The sequence below is a fragment of the Nerophis ophidion genome, linkage group LG08 (genome assembly GCF_033978795.1).
Source record: "Nerophis ophidion isolate RoL-2023_Sa linkage group LG08, RoL_Noph_v1.0, whole genome shotgun sequence".
Classification (NCBI taxonomy): Eukaryota; Metazoa; Chordata; class Actinopteri; order Syngnathiformes; family Syngnathidae; genus Nerophis; species Nerophis ophidion.
In genome coordinates, this window is record NC_084618.1 from 68,675,030 (window position 1) to 68,692,422 (window position 17,393).

At 36.7% G+C, this 17,393-nt stretch overlaps 1 pseudogene; it reads left to right on the forward strand.

Annotated features, from left to right (window-relative positions):
* The window catches only part of LOC133558301 (disintegrin and metalloproteinase domain-containing protein 9-like), a 53,058-nt pseudogene that overhangs the window by 32,086 nt on the left and 3,579 nt on the right, over nucleotides 1-17,393 (forward strand).

A 17,393-nucleotide genomic window follows, 5' to 3' on the forward strand; every position in this document is an offset into this window, starting at 1 on the left:
GACTAGATATTATTTTGACTAAATATGTTATTTTGACTAAGTATATTATTTTGACTAAATATTTGTATTTTGACTAAATATGTTATTTTGACTAAATATGTTATTTTGACTAAATATGTTATTTTGACTAAGTATATTATTTTGACTAAATATTTTTATTTTGACTAAATATGTTATTTTGACTAAATGTTATTTTGACTAAATATTGTTATTTTGACTAAATATGTTATTTTGACTAAATGTTATTTTGACTAAATATGTTATTTTTACTAAGTATATTATTTTGACTAAATATTTTTATTTTGACTAAATATGTTATTTTGACTAAATATGTTATTTTGACTAAATATGTTATTTTGACTAAGTATATTATTTTGACTAAATATTTTTATTTTGACTAAATATGTTATTTTGACTAAATGTTATTTTGACTAAATATTGTTATTTTGACTAAATATGTTATTTTGACTAAATGTTATTTTGACTAAATATGTTATTTTGACTAAGTATGTTATTTTGACAAAATATTGTGATTTTGACAAAATATTGTCATTTTGACTAAATGTTATTTTGACTAAATATGTTATTTTGACTAAGTATATTATTTTGATAAAATATTGATATTTTGACTAAATGTGTTATTTTGATTAAATGTTATTTTGACTAAATATTGTTATTTTGACTGAATATGTTATTTTGACTAAATATTATTTTGACTAAATATGTTATTTTGACTAAGTATATTATTTTGACTAAATATTTTTATTTTGACTAAATATGTTATTTTGACTAAATGTTATTTTGACTAAATATGTTATTTTGACTTATGTTATTTTGACCAAATGTTATTTTGACCAAATGTTATTTTGACTAAGTATATTATTTTGACAAAATATTGTCATTTTAACTAAATATGACTAAATATGTTATTTTGGCTAAATATATTTTTTTGACTAAATATGTTATTTTGACTAAATATATTATTTTGACTAAATATGTTATTTTGACAAAGTATATTATTTTCACAAAATATTGTTATTTTGACTAAATATTGTTATTTTGACTAAATGTTATTTTGCCTAAATAGTTATTTTGCCCAAATATTATTTTGACTAAATATGTTATTTTGACTAAGTATATTATTTTGACAAAATATTGTTATTTTGACTAAATATGTTATTTTGACTAAATGTTATTTTGCCTAAATATAGTTATTTTGACTAAATATGTTACTTTGGCTAAGTATGTTATTTTGACAAAATATTGTTATTTTGACTAAAAATTTTATTTTGACGGCCCTGCGATGAGGTGGCGACTTGTCCAGGGTGTACCCCGCCTTCCGCCCGAGTGTAGCTGAGATAGACGCCAGCGCCCCCCGCGACCCCAAAAGGGAATAAGCGGTAGGAAATGGATGGATGGGATGGATGTTATTTTGACTAGATATTATTTTGACTAAATATGTTATTTTGACTAAGTATATTATTTTGACTAAATATTTGTATTTTGACTAAATATGTTATTTTGACTAAATGTTATTTCGACTAAATATGTTATTTTGACTAAGTATATTATTTTGACAAAATATTGTCATTTTGACTAAATACTGTATGTTATTTTGACTAAATGTTATTTTGACTAAATATATTATTTTGACTAAATATGTTATTTTGACTAAGTATATTATTTTCACAAAATATTGTTATTTTGACTAAATATTGTTATTTTGACTAAATGTTATTTTGCCTAAATATTGTTATTTTCCCCAAATATTATTTTGACTAAATATGTTATTTTGACTAAGTATATTATTTTGACTAAATATTGTTATTTTGACTAAATATGTTATTTTGCCTAAATGTTATTTTGCCTAAATATTGTTATTTTGACTAAATATTGTTATTTTGACTAAATATGTTACTTTGGCTAAGTATGTTATTTTGACAAAATATTGTTATTTTGACTAAAAATGTTATTTTGACGGCACTGCGATGAGGTGGCGACTTGTCCAGGGTGTACCCCGCCTTCCGCCCGAGTGTAGCTGAGATAGGCGCCAGCGCCCCCCGCGTCCCCAAAAGGGAATAAGCGGTAGAAAATGGATGGATGGGATGGATGTTATTTTGACTAGATATTATTTTGACTAAATATGTTATTTTGACTAAGTATATTATTTTGACTAAATATTTGTATTTTGACTAAATATGTTATTTTGACTAAATGTTATTTCGACTAAATATGTTATTTTGACTAAGTATATTATTTTGACAAAATATTGTCATTTTGACTAAATATGTTATTTTGACTAAATGTCATTTTGACTAAATATGTTATTTTGACTAAGTATGTTATTTTGACCAAATATTATTTTGACTAAATATGTTATTTTAACTAAGTATATTATTTTGACTAAATATTGTTATTTTGACTAAATATGTTATTTTGACTAAATGTTATTTTGCCTAAATATTATTTTGACTAAATATTGTTATTTTGACTAAATATGTTACTTTGGCTAAGTATGTTATTTTGACTAAATATTGTTATTTTGACTAAAAATGTTATTTTGACGGGCCTGCGATGAGGTGGCGACTTGTCCAGGGTGTACCCCGCCTTCCGCCCGATTGTAGTTGAGATAGGCGACAGCGCCCCCCGCGACCCCAAAAGGGAATAAGCGGTAGGAAATGGATGGATGGGATGGATGTTATTTTGACCAGATATTATTTTGACTAAATATGTTATTTTGACTAAGTATATTATTTTGACTAAATATTTGTATTTTGACTAAATATGTTATTTTGACTAAATGTTATTTCGACTAAATATGTTATTTTGACTAAGTATGTTATTTTGACTAAGTATGTTATTTTGACCAAATATTATTTTGACTAAATATGTTATTTTGACTAAGTATATTATTTTGACAAAATATTGTTATTTTGACTAAATATATTATTTTGACTAAATATGTTATTTTGACTAAATATCTTACTTTGGCTAAGTATGTTTTTTAGACTAAATATTGTTATTTTGACTAAATATGTTATTTTGACTAAGTATGTTATTTTGACTATATTATTTTGACTAAATATGTTATTTTGACTAAGTATATTATTTTAACTAAATATTGTTATTTTGACTAAATATGTTATTTTGACTAAATGTTATTTTGACTAAATATGTTACTTTGGCTAAGTATGTTATTTTGACTAAATATGTTATTTTGACTAAATATGTTATTTTGACTAAATATTGTTATTTTGACTAAATGTTGTTATTTTGACAAACTTTTCAACTAAATATTGTTATTTTGACTAGATATGTTATTTTGACTAAATGTTATTTTGACTAAATATGTTACTTTGGCTAAGTATGTTATTTTGACTAAATATGTTATTTCGACTAAATATGTTATTTTGACTAAATATTGTTATTTTGACTAAATGTTGTTATTTTGACAAACTTTTTAACTAAATATTGTTATTTTGACTAAATATGTAATTTTGACTAAGTATGTTCTTTTGACTAAATGTTATTTTGACTAAATGTTATTTTGACGGCGTGGCGCAGTGGGGAGAGTGGCCGTGCGCAACCCGAGCGTCCCTGGTTCAATTCCCACCTAGTACCAACCTCGTCACGTCCGTTGTGTCCTGAGCAAGACACTTCACCCTTGCTCCTGATGGGTGCTGGTTGGCGCCTTGCATGGCAGCTCCCTCCATCAGTGTGTGAATGTGTGTGTGAATGTGGAAGTAGTGTCAAAGCGCTTTGAGTACCTTGAAGGTAGAAAAGCGCTATACAAGTACAACCCATTTATCATTTGACTAAATATGTTATTTTGACTAAATATGTTATTTTGACTAAATATGTTATTTTGACTAAATTGTTATTTTGACTAAATATGTTATTTTGACTAAATATAGCTGTTTTGACAAACTTTTGGACTAAATTTTGTTATTCTGACTGTTATTTTGACTATATATTGTTTTTCTGACAAACTTTTTGACTAAATATGTTATTTCGACTAAATTGTTATTTTGACTAAATATGTTATTTTGAATAAATCTTGTTATTTTGACTATGTTATTTTGACTAAATATTGCTATTTTGACAAACTTTTTGACAAAACTTTGTTATTTTGACTAAGGATGTTATTTTGACTAAATATTGTTATTTTGACTAAGTATGTAATTTTGACTAAATATTGCTATTTTGACAAACTTTTTGACAAAATGTTGTTATTTTGACTAAATATTGTTTTTTGACACACCTTTTGACTAAATATTGTTATTTTGACTAAATATGTTATTTTGACTAAATGTTTATTTTGACTAAGTATGTTATTTTGAGTAAATTGTTATTTTGACTAAATGTTATTTTGACTAAATATTATTTTGACTAAGTATGTTATTTTGACTAAATATGTTATTTTGACTAAATGTTTATTTTGACTAAGTATGTTATTTTGAGTAAATTGTTATTTTGACTAAATATGTTATTTTGACTAAATATTATTTTGACTAAGTATGTTATTTTGACTAAATATTGTTTTTTTTTGACAAACTTTTTGACTAAATATTGTTATTTTGACTAAATATGTTATTTTGATTAAATTGTTATTTTAACTAAATGTTATTTTGACTAAATATTGTTATTTTGACTGTTTTTTGACTAAATAGTGTTATTTTGACAAACATTTTGACTAAATTTTGTTATTTTGACTAAATATAGTTTTTTTGACAAACCTTTTGAATAAATATAGTTTTTTTTGACTAAATATGTTATTTTGACTGTTATTTTGACTAAATATGTTATTTTGACCAAGTATATTATTTTCACTAAATATTGTTATTTTGACTAAATATGTTATTTTGACTAAATGTTATTTTGACTAAATATGTTACTTTGGCTAAGAATGTTATTTTGACTAAATATGTTATTTTGACTAAGTATGGTATTTTGACTAAATATTGTTATTTTGACTAAATGTTGTTATTTTGACAAACTTTTTAACTAAATATTGTTATTTTGACTAAATATGTTATTTTGATTAAGTATGTTATTTTGACTAAATGTTATTTTGACTAAATTGTTATTTTGACAAAATATGTTATTTTGACTAAGTATGTTATTTTGACTAAATATGTTATTTTGACTAAATTGTTATTTTGACTAAATATGTTATTTTGACTAAGTATGTTATTTTGACTAAATATAGCTGTTTTGACAAACTTTTGGACTAAATATTGTTATTTTGACTAAATATGTTATTTCGACTAAATTGTTATTTTGACTAAATATGTTATTTTGAATAAATCTTGTTATTTTGACTATGTTATTTTGACTAAATATTGCTATTTTGACAGACTTTTTGACAAAACTTTATTTTGACTAAGTATGTTATTTTGACTAAATATTGTTATTTTGACTAAGTACGTAATTTTGACTAAATATTGCTATTTTGACAAACTTTTTGACAAAATGTTGTTATTTTGACTAAATATTGTTTTTGACACACTTTTTGACTAAATATTGTTATTTTGACTAAATATGTTATTTTGACTAAATGTTTATTTTGACTAAGTATGTTATTTTGAGTAAATTGTTATTTACTCAAGTATGTTATTTTGACTAAATATTGTTTTTTTGACAAACGTTTTGACTAAATATTGTTATTTTGACTAAATATGTTATTTTGATTAAATTGTTATTTTAACTAAATGTTATTTTGACTATGTTTTTTTGACTAAATAGTGTTATTTTGACAAACTTTTTGACTAAATTTTGTTATTTTGACTAAATATAGTTTTTTTGACAAACCTTTGGAGTTTACAGGTACGGTAGCATCGGGCTAACGTCACGACTAGCGTCTTACATGTCCGATTTGCTCAGCAACTCTGTCGGAGTATCAGCGCTGGAGTCCAGTGCGCCAGAGTTTTGTATTGTCGCACGGTCCTTCGGCGGAGTGCTTCGAAAGTTACCGGACCGCTCGTCTCCCCGGCCAAATGTAATTTGAAGCGAAAAAGAGAGAGAGCGAGCAGGGGGCGAGCGAGGGAGGAAGGAAGAGCGCGTGCGGGTCTAGTTGAAAAGCAGCAAACCGTTTCTCTGCTTGCATCATGCAAGTGACGTCAATGTTCGGCCCTCGAGAGCCACATACCACAGCGGGATTGGTAGATTCCTTCAGCTCCGCACACAACGCTGTCAAGCGCCATTCATATAAAATTCACGGGCCGCACTGACATTATTAAACTTTCATATTAAAGCGGGAGCCGCAAAATAACGTCCCACGAGCCGTGATGTACATAGTCACGAAAATAAAGAAAAGGCATTGACTGAGGAGAAGGTGTGTCCAAACTTGTACTGTATGTCGTTGCTATATACTTTTTTGGATGAAAAGGTACTTGGGACCTTATCTAGTGTCCGCTGTGTTTGGGCAGTTTGGCAACGACCAGCTGACTTTCGCCTCCACCGTGGTGGCCCACGAGATGGGTCACAACCTGGGAATGAACCACGACGACACTCGCTGCCAATGCGACGGGGGACCGTGCATCATGGCCGCCAGTGCCAGGTAACATCATCATCATCATCATCATCATCAAGGGGGATTCCAAGGAAACGATGTCGGAACGCGTGGTGACGCGGCAAATGACTGTGCTGTTTTTGTTAAAGCGGTTCCACGAGTTTCAGCCGCTGCAGCGCCAGCGATTTCGAGGCGCTGGTCCGCAGAGGGATAGGGGCGTGTCTGATCAACCAGCCCTCCAACCCGGACGTGTTTGCCAGCGCCTCGTGCGGCAACGGCTTGCTGGAAGAGGGCGAGGAGTGCGACTGCGGAACGACACTGGTACCGCAACACTTGCTTAGTAGAAAGCCAAATACTTTTTTTTGTCTGCGGAGCAGGGGCGTCCAAACTTTTTCCATCAAGGGCCACGTAACAAAAAGTCCCGAGTGTGCGGGGGCCATTTTTAAAAATGTTTTATTTTGTTCAAAAACATTGCGAAAAGACATAAGTTGTATATATAGACAAGATTACATATCTTCAAAGACAGAACTTAGTGCAAGCTTAGTTTTTTAAGGGGCAAGGTCTACTTTACTTCGTTACGACAAGCTTGAGTTCATGAGAAAAAGCTGACATTTTTATATTTCTAAACATACGATTTGTCTATATATATATATATATATATATATATATATATGTATGTATGTGTATATATATACATATATATATGTATATATATACACATACATATATATGTATATATATATGTATATGTATGTGTGTATATATATATATATACATACATATATATATGTGTATATATATATACATATATATATATATGTATATATATATATGTATATATATATGTGCATATATGTATGTATATGTATTTATATATATATATATATATATATGTATATGTATGTGTGTGTATATATATATATATATATATATATATACATATATATATATATGTATGTATATCTATAGATACATATATAATATATATATATATATATATATATATATATATATATATATATATATATATATATATATATATATACATACATATATATCTGTGATGAGGTGGGGACTTGTCCAGGGTGTACCCCGCCTACCGCCCGAATGCAGCTGAGATAGGCTCCAGCGACCCCAAAAGGGACAAGCGGTAGTAGCCATGACTCGGTCCCGGGCAATTGTTCACCAGCCAAGCGCTAATCACCGAGGGCGATATATATTTGGGGAAGTTTGCCATTACATTCTTATCAGTGACATGGAAGGAAGGGGCGAGGAATATGTTTGCAGTAAAATTGTACATGAAGTGCCCCGTCGTTCGTTTGACATTTTACATTGCAAGTATTCCCAAAAATGTGGCGTGTGATCTGCTGCAGGAAGGCCAGCCCTGATTTCATGTATGCTTTTTTTGAATGGCTTCCAAAATAAATGTGGGCACGACCCATAGAGGGCGCCACTAATGTAGTCAGTAGGACAAAATAAACATTGCATTTATTCAAGTTGTATTATTCTACAGGAATGCCAGAACGAATGCTGTATCGCCGCCTCGTGCCGATTAACCACCGGGTCGTCCTGTGCTGAAGGGGAATGTTGCGATAACTGTCAGGTGGGCGTTATTTCAATACAAGCACGAATCCAGTTCAATTTTTAGCTTTTGTCCGGGTATCGTTTTAAATGTGATGACGCTCTCGTTACAGATCAGAGCTTCGGGGACGCCGTGCAGACCAGTGGGCGACTCTTGCGATCTTCCGGAATACTGCAACGGCAACAGCGCTTTCTGCCCCGAGGACTTCTACTTCATGGACGGCCTGCCCCAGTGAGGACAACGCCGCGTACTGCTTTGAGGGCCTCTGCCAGACGTACGACTCCCAGTGCAGACGTCTTTTTGAGCCAAGTGAGCGTTGTTGTTGAAGTGCCTTTGTACTCACATTCCTATTTACTTGGCACAGCTATGTGAATTATATTTATATAGCACTTTTCTCTAGTGACTCAAGTACTTTACATAGTGAAACCCAATATCTAAGTTACATTTAAACCAGTGTGGGTGGCACTGGGGAGCAGGTGGGTAAAGTGTCTTGCCCAAGGACACAACGGCAGTGACTTGGATGGCAGAGGCTGGGATCGAACCTGGAACCCTCAAGTTGCTACCAACTCTACCAACCGAGCTATTCCGCCCCTGTACAGTGTTTATTTAGTTTAGTTATCTTTCCATGTAATATTTTATGCATAAACGGTCGGACTAGTGTAGTTTTTCATCAAATTTACAAACATTTTAAATGGGTGCTTCATAATATATATATATACATATATATGTATATATATATATATATTATTACATTTTGCAAAAATCTAAATCTTTTTTCACTGAATTTACAAAAAGTAAAAGTATACATACATATCTAAAAAAAAAAAAAAAAAAAAAAATATATATATATATATATATATATATATACAGTATATATATGTATATATAAAATGAAATCGCCACAAAACCCATTTTAAGGTTTTGAGCACTCTACTGCCATCTGGCGGCAAAAGTGGATAGTGCAGCCCCCATTGGTCACGTTTCATGTGCCAGGTAAAACACGACAAATAGACCCATATGAATCCCCTTCGTACTGTACTACAAATAAAAAATATATATACATCCATCCATCCATTTTCTACCGCTTATTCCCTTTCGGGGTCGCGGGGGGCGCTGGCGCCTATCTCAGCTACAATCGGGCGGAAGGCAGGGTACATATAATGAAATTGCCACAAAACCCATTTTAAAATGTTCAGCACTCTACGGCCATCTGGCGGCAAAAGTAGATTGTGCACCATCCATTTATCACGTTTCATGTGTCAGGTAAAACACGACAAATAGACCCATATGAATCCCCTTCGTACTGTACTACAAATAAAAAAAATATATACATATAATGAAATTGCCACAAAACCCATTTTAAGATTTTCAGCACTCTACTGCCATCAGGCGGCAAAAATGGATAGTGCAGCCCCCATTGGTCACGTTTCATGTGTCAGGTAAGCCTCAACAAATAGACCCATATGAATCCCCTTCCTATTGTACTACAAATAAAAAAAATATATACATATAATGAAATTGCCACAAAAACCCATTTTAAGATTTTCAGCACTCTACTGCCATCAGGCGGCAAAAGTGGATAGTACAGCCCCTATTAGTCACGTTTCATGTGTCAGGTAAGCCTCGACAAATGAAACCAAATGAATCCCCTTCCTACTGTACTACAAATAAAAAAATATAAACATGTAATGAAATTGCCACAAAACCCATTTTAAAATTTTCAGCACTCTACTGCCATCTGCCAGCAAAAGTAGATTGTGCACCCTCCATTTGTCACTTTTCATGTGTCAGGTAAACCACGACGAATGGAGCCATATGAATCTTCTTCCTACTGTACTACAAATCATATATATATATATATATATATATATATATATATATATATATATATATAAAATGAAATTGCTACAAAACCCATTTTAATATCAGCATTCTACTGCCATCTGGCAGCAAAAGTAGATTGTGCACCATCCATTGGTCACGTTTCATGTGTCAGGTAAACCACGACTAATGGAGCTATATGAATCCCCTTCCTACTGTACTACAATTTTTTTTTAAAAGACTACATATTTCATAAGGTTAAAAAGTTCAATAATATATACTATTGCCGTACTCCCATCAGCAAATATACTGCAGAGACTTTTTGCAGCTTTTATACAACTTACTGATATATTGTAACTCCTTTTAATCTGTTCCAAATTGAGATTGTTTTATGTGAGATTCAGAATTATTTTATCGATCCCCGAGGGGAATTTAGGGGAATTTAGACTTTCAGCACAATCCCATTCAAGACCAGACTAACATTCCAGGGCAACAGAAAAAGGGTGGCAGTATATTTACCGACATGTCAAACTCTGTGTAACATGTTTGGGTCCTTCTGGATGAAACTTTATCTCAGTGGAGGTCTGCCATCTTTCTGTGTGTTCTTTTTTTTATCTTTTGGTTTGATTTTTTCCCATCAGATCCGGCAACAAAGGCAGCAGACACCTGCTTCCTTAATATAAACACAATGGGAACCCTTTTTGGGAACTGTGGAGTCACCGAGAGTGGGGACCTGATCAGATGTGCTGTGGCGTGAGTATTATTGTTATTATTATTATTATTTCAATTGTTGTTTTTTCTTCCATACGTTTGGACGCCTTTTTTTGCCACCATATTTTGCGGGCGCGTCAGGCATGGCGAAATATTTTTACATTTTGAGGGTCCCGAAAATCCATGCTTCCATCCATTTCAAAATGACCTCTCTAGCGCCACCTTTTCAAAGGAGAAAATTAGAGATGTACGATAATATCGGACTGCCGATATTATCGGCCGATAAATGCTTTAAAATGTAATATCGGAAATTATCGGTATCGGTTTCAAAAAGTACAATTTATGACTTATGATGTAGGGCAGGGGTAGGGAACCTGTGGCTCTTTTGATGACTGCACCTGGCTCGCGGATAAATCTGAGCTGACGTTGCTTAACACGATAAAAAATTAATAATTCCACTTGGAATCACAGTGTTAAAAATAAAGTTCAAAATATAAAACAATCTCATGCTTTTTTATGTTCAAGAAGTTGCAATAATGGTAAAAAGTAATTTGGTTGGTGTGGGGCTTGTTGCCCTCCTGGGGTTCTTCAGACCACCAAGAGCCTGTTTTAGGGTTACAATACTCTTTTATTTGATTTTTCTCTCAGTTGCTTTCCAGCAATTGTATTTTTTTCTTTCGTTTTCGCCCGCGCTCTGGCTCCAGCCCCAACCCTGTCTCTCCTCCTGGCTGCTGCTTATAACAGAGCGACAGGTGATTAGATAACAAGGCCCAGGTGGGCCGTCTACGCACCTGTCACTGATTTCGAGGCCGGTCCTGGCAACATCCGGCTTTGCTGCGGGCCCGCAGGCCACGCCCCCTCCACAGTTAGCTTCAGAATAACAATGTTACTATAAAGAATAAGAGATCTATTATACTCTGGAAATGTTGGTCTTACTTAAAATTGCACACGTTTAGTTGTGTTCAGTGTGGAAAAGAAAATATTATATGGCTCTTAGGGAAATACATTTTAAAATATTTGGCTTCTTGGCTCTCTCAGCCAAAAAGGTTCCCGACCCCTGATGTAGGGCATGGGTGTCAAACTCTGGCCCATGGGCCAAATTTGGCCCGCCGTGAAATTTCATTTGGCCCTTGTGGCAATATCAAATTAACGTTAGACCTGGTCCACCGGCATTCACCGCAAATACCCATACTTGCCAACCCTCCCGATTTTCCTGGGAGACTCACAAATTTCAGTGCCACCTCCCTAAAATCTCCAGAGGGGGAAAACATTTTCCCGAATTTACACCCGGACAACAATATTGGGGATATTATAGGCACTGCCTTTAGCGTCTTCTACAACCTTTCATCACGTCTGTTTTTCCTACATAGAAACAATAAAATGTGCGGCTACTACACACACATAAGTGATCGCAGGGCATACTTGGTCAACAACCATACAGGTCACACTGAGGGTGGCCGTATAAACAACTTTAACACTGTTACAAATATGCGCCACACTGTGAACCCACACCAAACAAGAATGACGAACACATTTCGGGAGAACATCCGCACCGTAACACAACATAAACACAACAGTGCAAATACCCAGAATCCATTGCATCCATGACACTTCCTGAATATACTTTACACCCCCGCGCCCCCATCCCCGCCCACCTTACCGACGCTGCTAGTGGGGTGTATAATATAGTCTGGATTTATCATGGATGCAAAGGATTCTGGGTATTTGTTGTGTTGCGTTTATGTTAGTGCTGCAAGGGCAGCACTAACTGTTCCGGGACGCTACAATATACAAACCCCGCCCACCTCAGGTCGCCGCAGCTCAAAGCCTGAGCCCCGACATTAATGAACTAGCATCCAAATAAAGATGGCAGGTATCTGGCTTGGGCACATCAGGTTAGATCAGTGTGTCGCAAACTGAGCAGTAAAAAGGCCTGAATGCTTGATTTATTCATTACTATTTTATTTTCAAATATATTAGCCTGTGGAAAAAGTTCATGTTGATATTGACCTCAGAAGGCTGCAAATGGAAAAGAGGCGTTCAATTTTTTCATTTAAATCTTATTTGATATGCCATTGATGTTTTGTCCTTTGTTTTTTGAAAGTTGATTTTGCACTATTAAGTTATATAAGCGTTGCTTGTTCCATATTTAGTGGTAAAGCAAATCTCATCCGCGGATAAACCGCGGGTCGGGCGGGTGACATGACGAAAAAATAGATTTTAAATAGATTCGGACGGGTAGCGGTTGAACCATTTGGAAATATATGACATACATGGTTCAGAGATCGGTAACTTTTACCGTTCAAAGAGCCATTTTGGACCCGTGTCACAAAGCGAAGAAGACATTAGTTGACGTAAACATTCTAAAGTATGTATAATTTGCTTGCCAGTCCAGCAACATGTTGTGTGTTGCTTCCACTTGACACACGCACACGACTGCAAGGCATGCTGGGTGACACAGAGTACACTAATGGTTGTGATAGAAACAATTTTAACACTCTTACTAATATGCGCCACGCTGTGAAGCCACACCAAACAAGAATGACAAACACATTTCGGGAGAACATCCTCACAGTAACACAACCTAAACGCAACACAAGAAATACCCAGAATCCTTTGCATCCATGACACGCCAAACTATATTATACACCCCACTAGCAGCGTCGGTAAGGTGGGCGGGGATAGGAGCGCGGGGGTGTAAAGTATATTCAGGAAGTGTCGTGGATGCAATGGATTCTGGGTATTTGTTGCGTTGCTTTTATGTTGTGCTACTGTGAGGATGTTCTCCTGAAATGTCTTTGTCATTCTTGTTTGGTGTGGCTTCACAGTGTGGCGCATATTAGTAAGAGTGTTAAAATTGTTTGTATCACAACCATTAGTGTACTCTGTATCACCCAGTATGCCCTTCAATCTTGTACGTGTGTTTGCGTAAGCTGCATACAGCATGTTGCTGGACTGGCAAGCGGTTCGTACATGGTGCTGAAGGTGTCAAAGGCAATGGCGTCACAGCACGCACTTATTCCCGTTATCTGAATGATCACCATTGGATATTCGCGAGAACGTTAGCGGCTCCCATTGCCTTCTTTACTTTGTGACACGGGTCAAACTAGCTCTTTTAGTGGCAAAGGTCGCCGACTCTGGATGTATAACAACGGGCGGGTGGTTGTGGTTCTGATAAAATATTGGTTCGGGTGGATGGCGGGTGGATGACGACTTTAGTGATGCGGTTGCGGATGATATAATTGCCTATCCGCGCATCTCTACCGGTCCGATCCGGTGGCCATGTACTGCTCGCCTGTGTATCGGCTGGGGACATCTCTGCGCTGCTGATCCGCCTCCGCTTGGGATGGTTTCCTGCTGGCTCCGCTGTGAACGGGACTCTCGCTGCTGTGTTGGATCCGCTTTGGACTGGACTCTCGCGACTGTGTTGGATCCATTATGGATTGATCTTTCACAGTATCATGTTCTCATATGTTCTCATAGTCATCAGTATCATCAGTATCACAGTATCATGTTCTCATAGTCATCATTGTCACCGACGTCCCACTGGGTGTGAGTTTTCCTTGCCCTTATGTGGGCCTACCGAGGATGTCGTAGTGGTTTGTGCAGCCCTTTGAGACACTAGTGATTTAGGGCTATATAAGTAAACATTGATTGATTGATATGCCAAAAAGGTTCCCGACCCCTGTTCTAGACTGTTATTGAATGTGGTTGTCAATCAAAGCGTGCGTGTGCACGTTGCAGGGACGCCCTGTGCGGGAAGGTGCAGTGCACCGGCGTGGACGTCAACAACCCTCCTCCCGGCGCGCAAGTCAGCATCCAGAATATAAACGGGTCCATGTGCGTCAACGCCGACTTCAACCTGGGCCCGGACGTGCTGGACCCGGCGTACGTCAATTCCGGGAGTCCGTGCGCCGAAGGGAAAGTAAGCAGCGGGGAGCAGGAAATCATAAAAACGGGCGATGTCATCACTTGGCCTACCTGTGTTCGCAGACCTGTATAGATTTCAGGTGCGTCAACGCCTCGAATCTGCTGCCCGACCTGGACTGCGACAACGAGCGCACCTGCAACGGCCGCGGGGTAAGAACCAGGTCTCTTCCGGTCGGGTTGCAGGACGTCACGTTGATGCGTTCCCTGTCTCCAGGTGTGCAACAACCAAGGAAACTGCCACTGCGACGACGGCTGGAGACCACCTAACTGTGACAGGGCCGGGTCCGGGGGCAGCATCGACAGCGGTCCCACCAAGATAGGTGAGCACAGTTCTCTTTGTTTAGTTTTTATATGGGCAGAACAGTGGATACAGGGGTACAATACGAAGGCCCTTAGTGGGTTCAATCCCGGGCTTGGGATCTTTTCTGTGTGGAGTTTGCTTGTGCGTGGGTTCCCTCCGGGTACTCCGGCTTCCTCCCACCTCCAAAGACATGCACCTGGCGATATGTTGATTGGCAACACTAAATTGGCCCTAGTGTGTGAATGTGAGTGTGAATGTTGTCTGTCTGTGTTGGCCCTGCAATGAAGTGGCGACTTGTCCAGGGTGCAAACCGCCTTCCGCCCGAATGCAGCTGAGATAGGCCCCGGCAAGCGATACAAAATGGATGAATGAATGGACAGTTTTCATATTTTGCACTATTTCAAGAGATGCAAATATATACTAATATAGGCAATGGTTGTTTATGACCCCCTTCCCTTAGAAACAACTGTTGCCATGTAATCAGGAAAAGTCCAAATCATTTAGTAAAAATATTTAGTTTATTTATACCTGCATCGTCCTTTCCATCCTTACACTTTCCCATCATTGTAACTGAGCTACTGTGTGGAACAATTTCCTTTGTGGATCACCCTTGTTTACCTGTATGTCATCTTTTTTGTAAGGGGCGCTGGAAGCCGGCAGACCTGTTAGCGATCCTGTTCTGTCTCCCTGTAATGTTTGTCTGATCTTGAATGGGATTGTGCTGAAAATTGTAATTTTCCTGACGGAATAAATAAAGTACTATCTAATCTAATCTAATCTAATCTAATCTAATAAGAGATCTTCAATCAACACTACGGTCATTATGGGTGCAGTTTGCAGACTTTGAATGACATTATTATAATTACATTTTAGAAATATATCTATTTAGAGTAAATATATAACAATCAAACTAGGGCTGGGCGATATGGCCTTTTATTAATATCTCAATATTTCTGAGCAGGGGTGTAACGGTTGACAAAAATTTCGGTTCATTTTCGGTACAGTAAGAAAACAACAAAATATACAGGAGTCGGGAACATTTTTGGCATATCAATCAATCAATCAATCAATGTTTACTTATATAGCCCTAAATCACTAGTGTCTCAAAGGGCTGCACAAACCACTACGACATCCTCGGTAGGCCCACATAAGGGCAAGGAAAACTCACACCCAGTGGGACGTCGGTGACAATGATGACTATGAGAACCTTGGAGAGGAGGAAAGCAATGGATGTCGAGCGGGTCTAACATGATACTGTGAAAGTTCAATCCATAATGGATCCAACACAGTCGCGAGAGTCCAGTCCAAAGCGGATCCAACACAGCAGCGAGAGTCCCGTTCACAGCGGAGCCAGCAGGAAACCATCCCAAGCGGAGGCGGATCAGCAGCGCAGAGATGTCCCCAGCCGATACACAGGCAAGCAGTACATGGCCACCGGATCGGACCGGACCCCCTCCACAAGGGAGAGTGGGACATAGAAGAAAAAGCTAGACCGTGTAGTATTTTATACGTAAGTAGTAAAACCTTAAAGTCACATCTTAAGTGCACAGGAAGCCAGTGCAGGTGAGCCAGATCAAACTTTCTTGTTCTTGTCAAAAAATCAACAATAAACTGCCTCAAGTTGTTGCTCAGATGACATAAAATGACACAACTTTTCTTCTACATCTAGAAAGTGCAACATTAAACAGTTTCAAGTCAACTCAGCCTCAGATTAACATCCACCATCACACCCCAGCTTGGCTAACTTGGCAGTAAGAGGATACCGTATCTCCTTGAATAGCCGCCGGGGTGCTAATTAATTTAAAACCCTCTTCTCACTCCTGCCAGGGCTCGGCGTATCGATACCAAGTATCGATAGTATCGGTTCTTGGTGAGTATCGGTATCGTATCGATACTGGCGTGATGGTATCGATACTTCACCAAATTAAGCGACTCACTCCGATTTTAAAAAAAATGTGAGCGCAGCGCTCCTCACCACTCCACCCTCCTCCCTAGTGATGGGTCGCGGAATTATGTGGAATGATGCGATGAAAAGAGACGACTTATAGCTGTGAACGGTGCTGGAAAAAAATCCTCTACGATGCGTGACGTCACGCGCGGGCGCCATCATACCACGACGTTTTAGCATGATACTTCCGCGCCAAATTTAAAATTGCAATCTAGTAAACTAAAGCGGCCGTATTGGCATGTGTTGCAATGTTAATATTTCATCATTGATATATAAACTATCAGACTGTGTGGTCGCTAGTAGTGGCTTTCAGTAGGACTTTAAGCGGAGGTACCACTGTAAAAGACTTCCATCCATTTTCTACCGCTTATTCCCTTTCGGGGTGGCGGGGGGCGCTAGCGCCTATCTCAGCTACAATCGAGCGGAAGGCGGGATACACCCTGGACAAGTCGCCACCTCATCGCAGGGCCAACACAGATAGACAGACAACATTCACACACTAGGGACCATTTAGTGTTGCCAATCAACCTATCCCCAGGTGCATGTCTTTGGAAGTGGGAGGGGCCTATCCCCAGGTGCATGTCTTTGG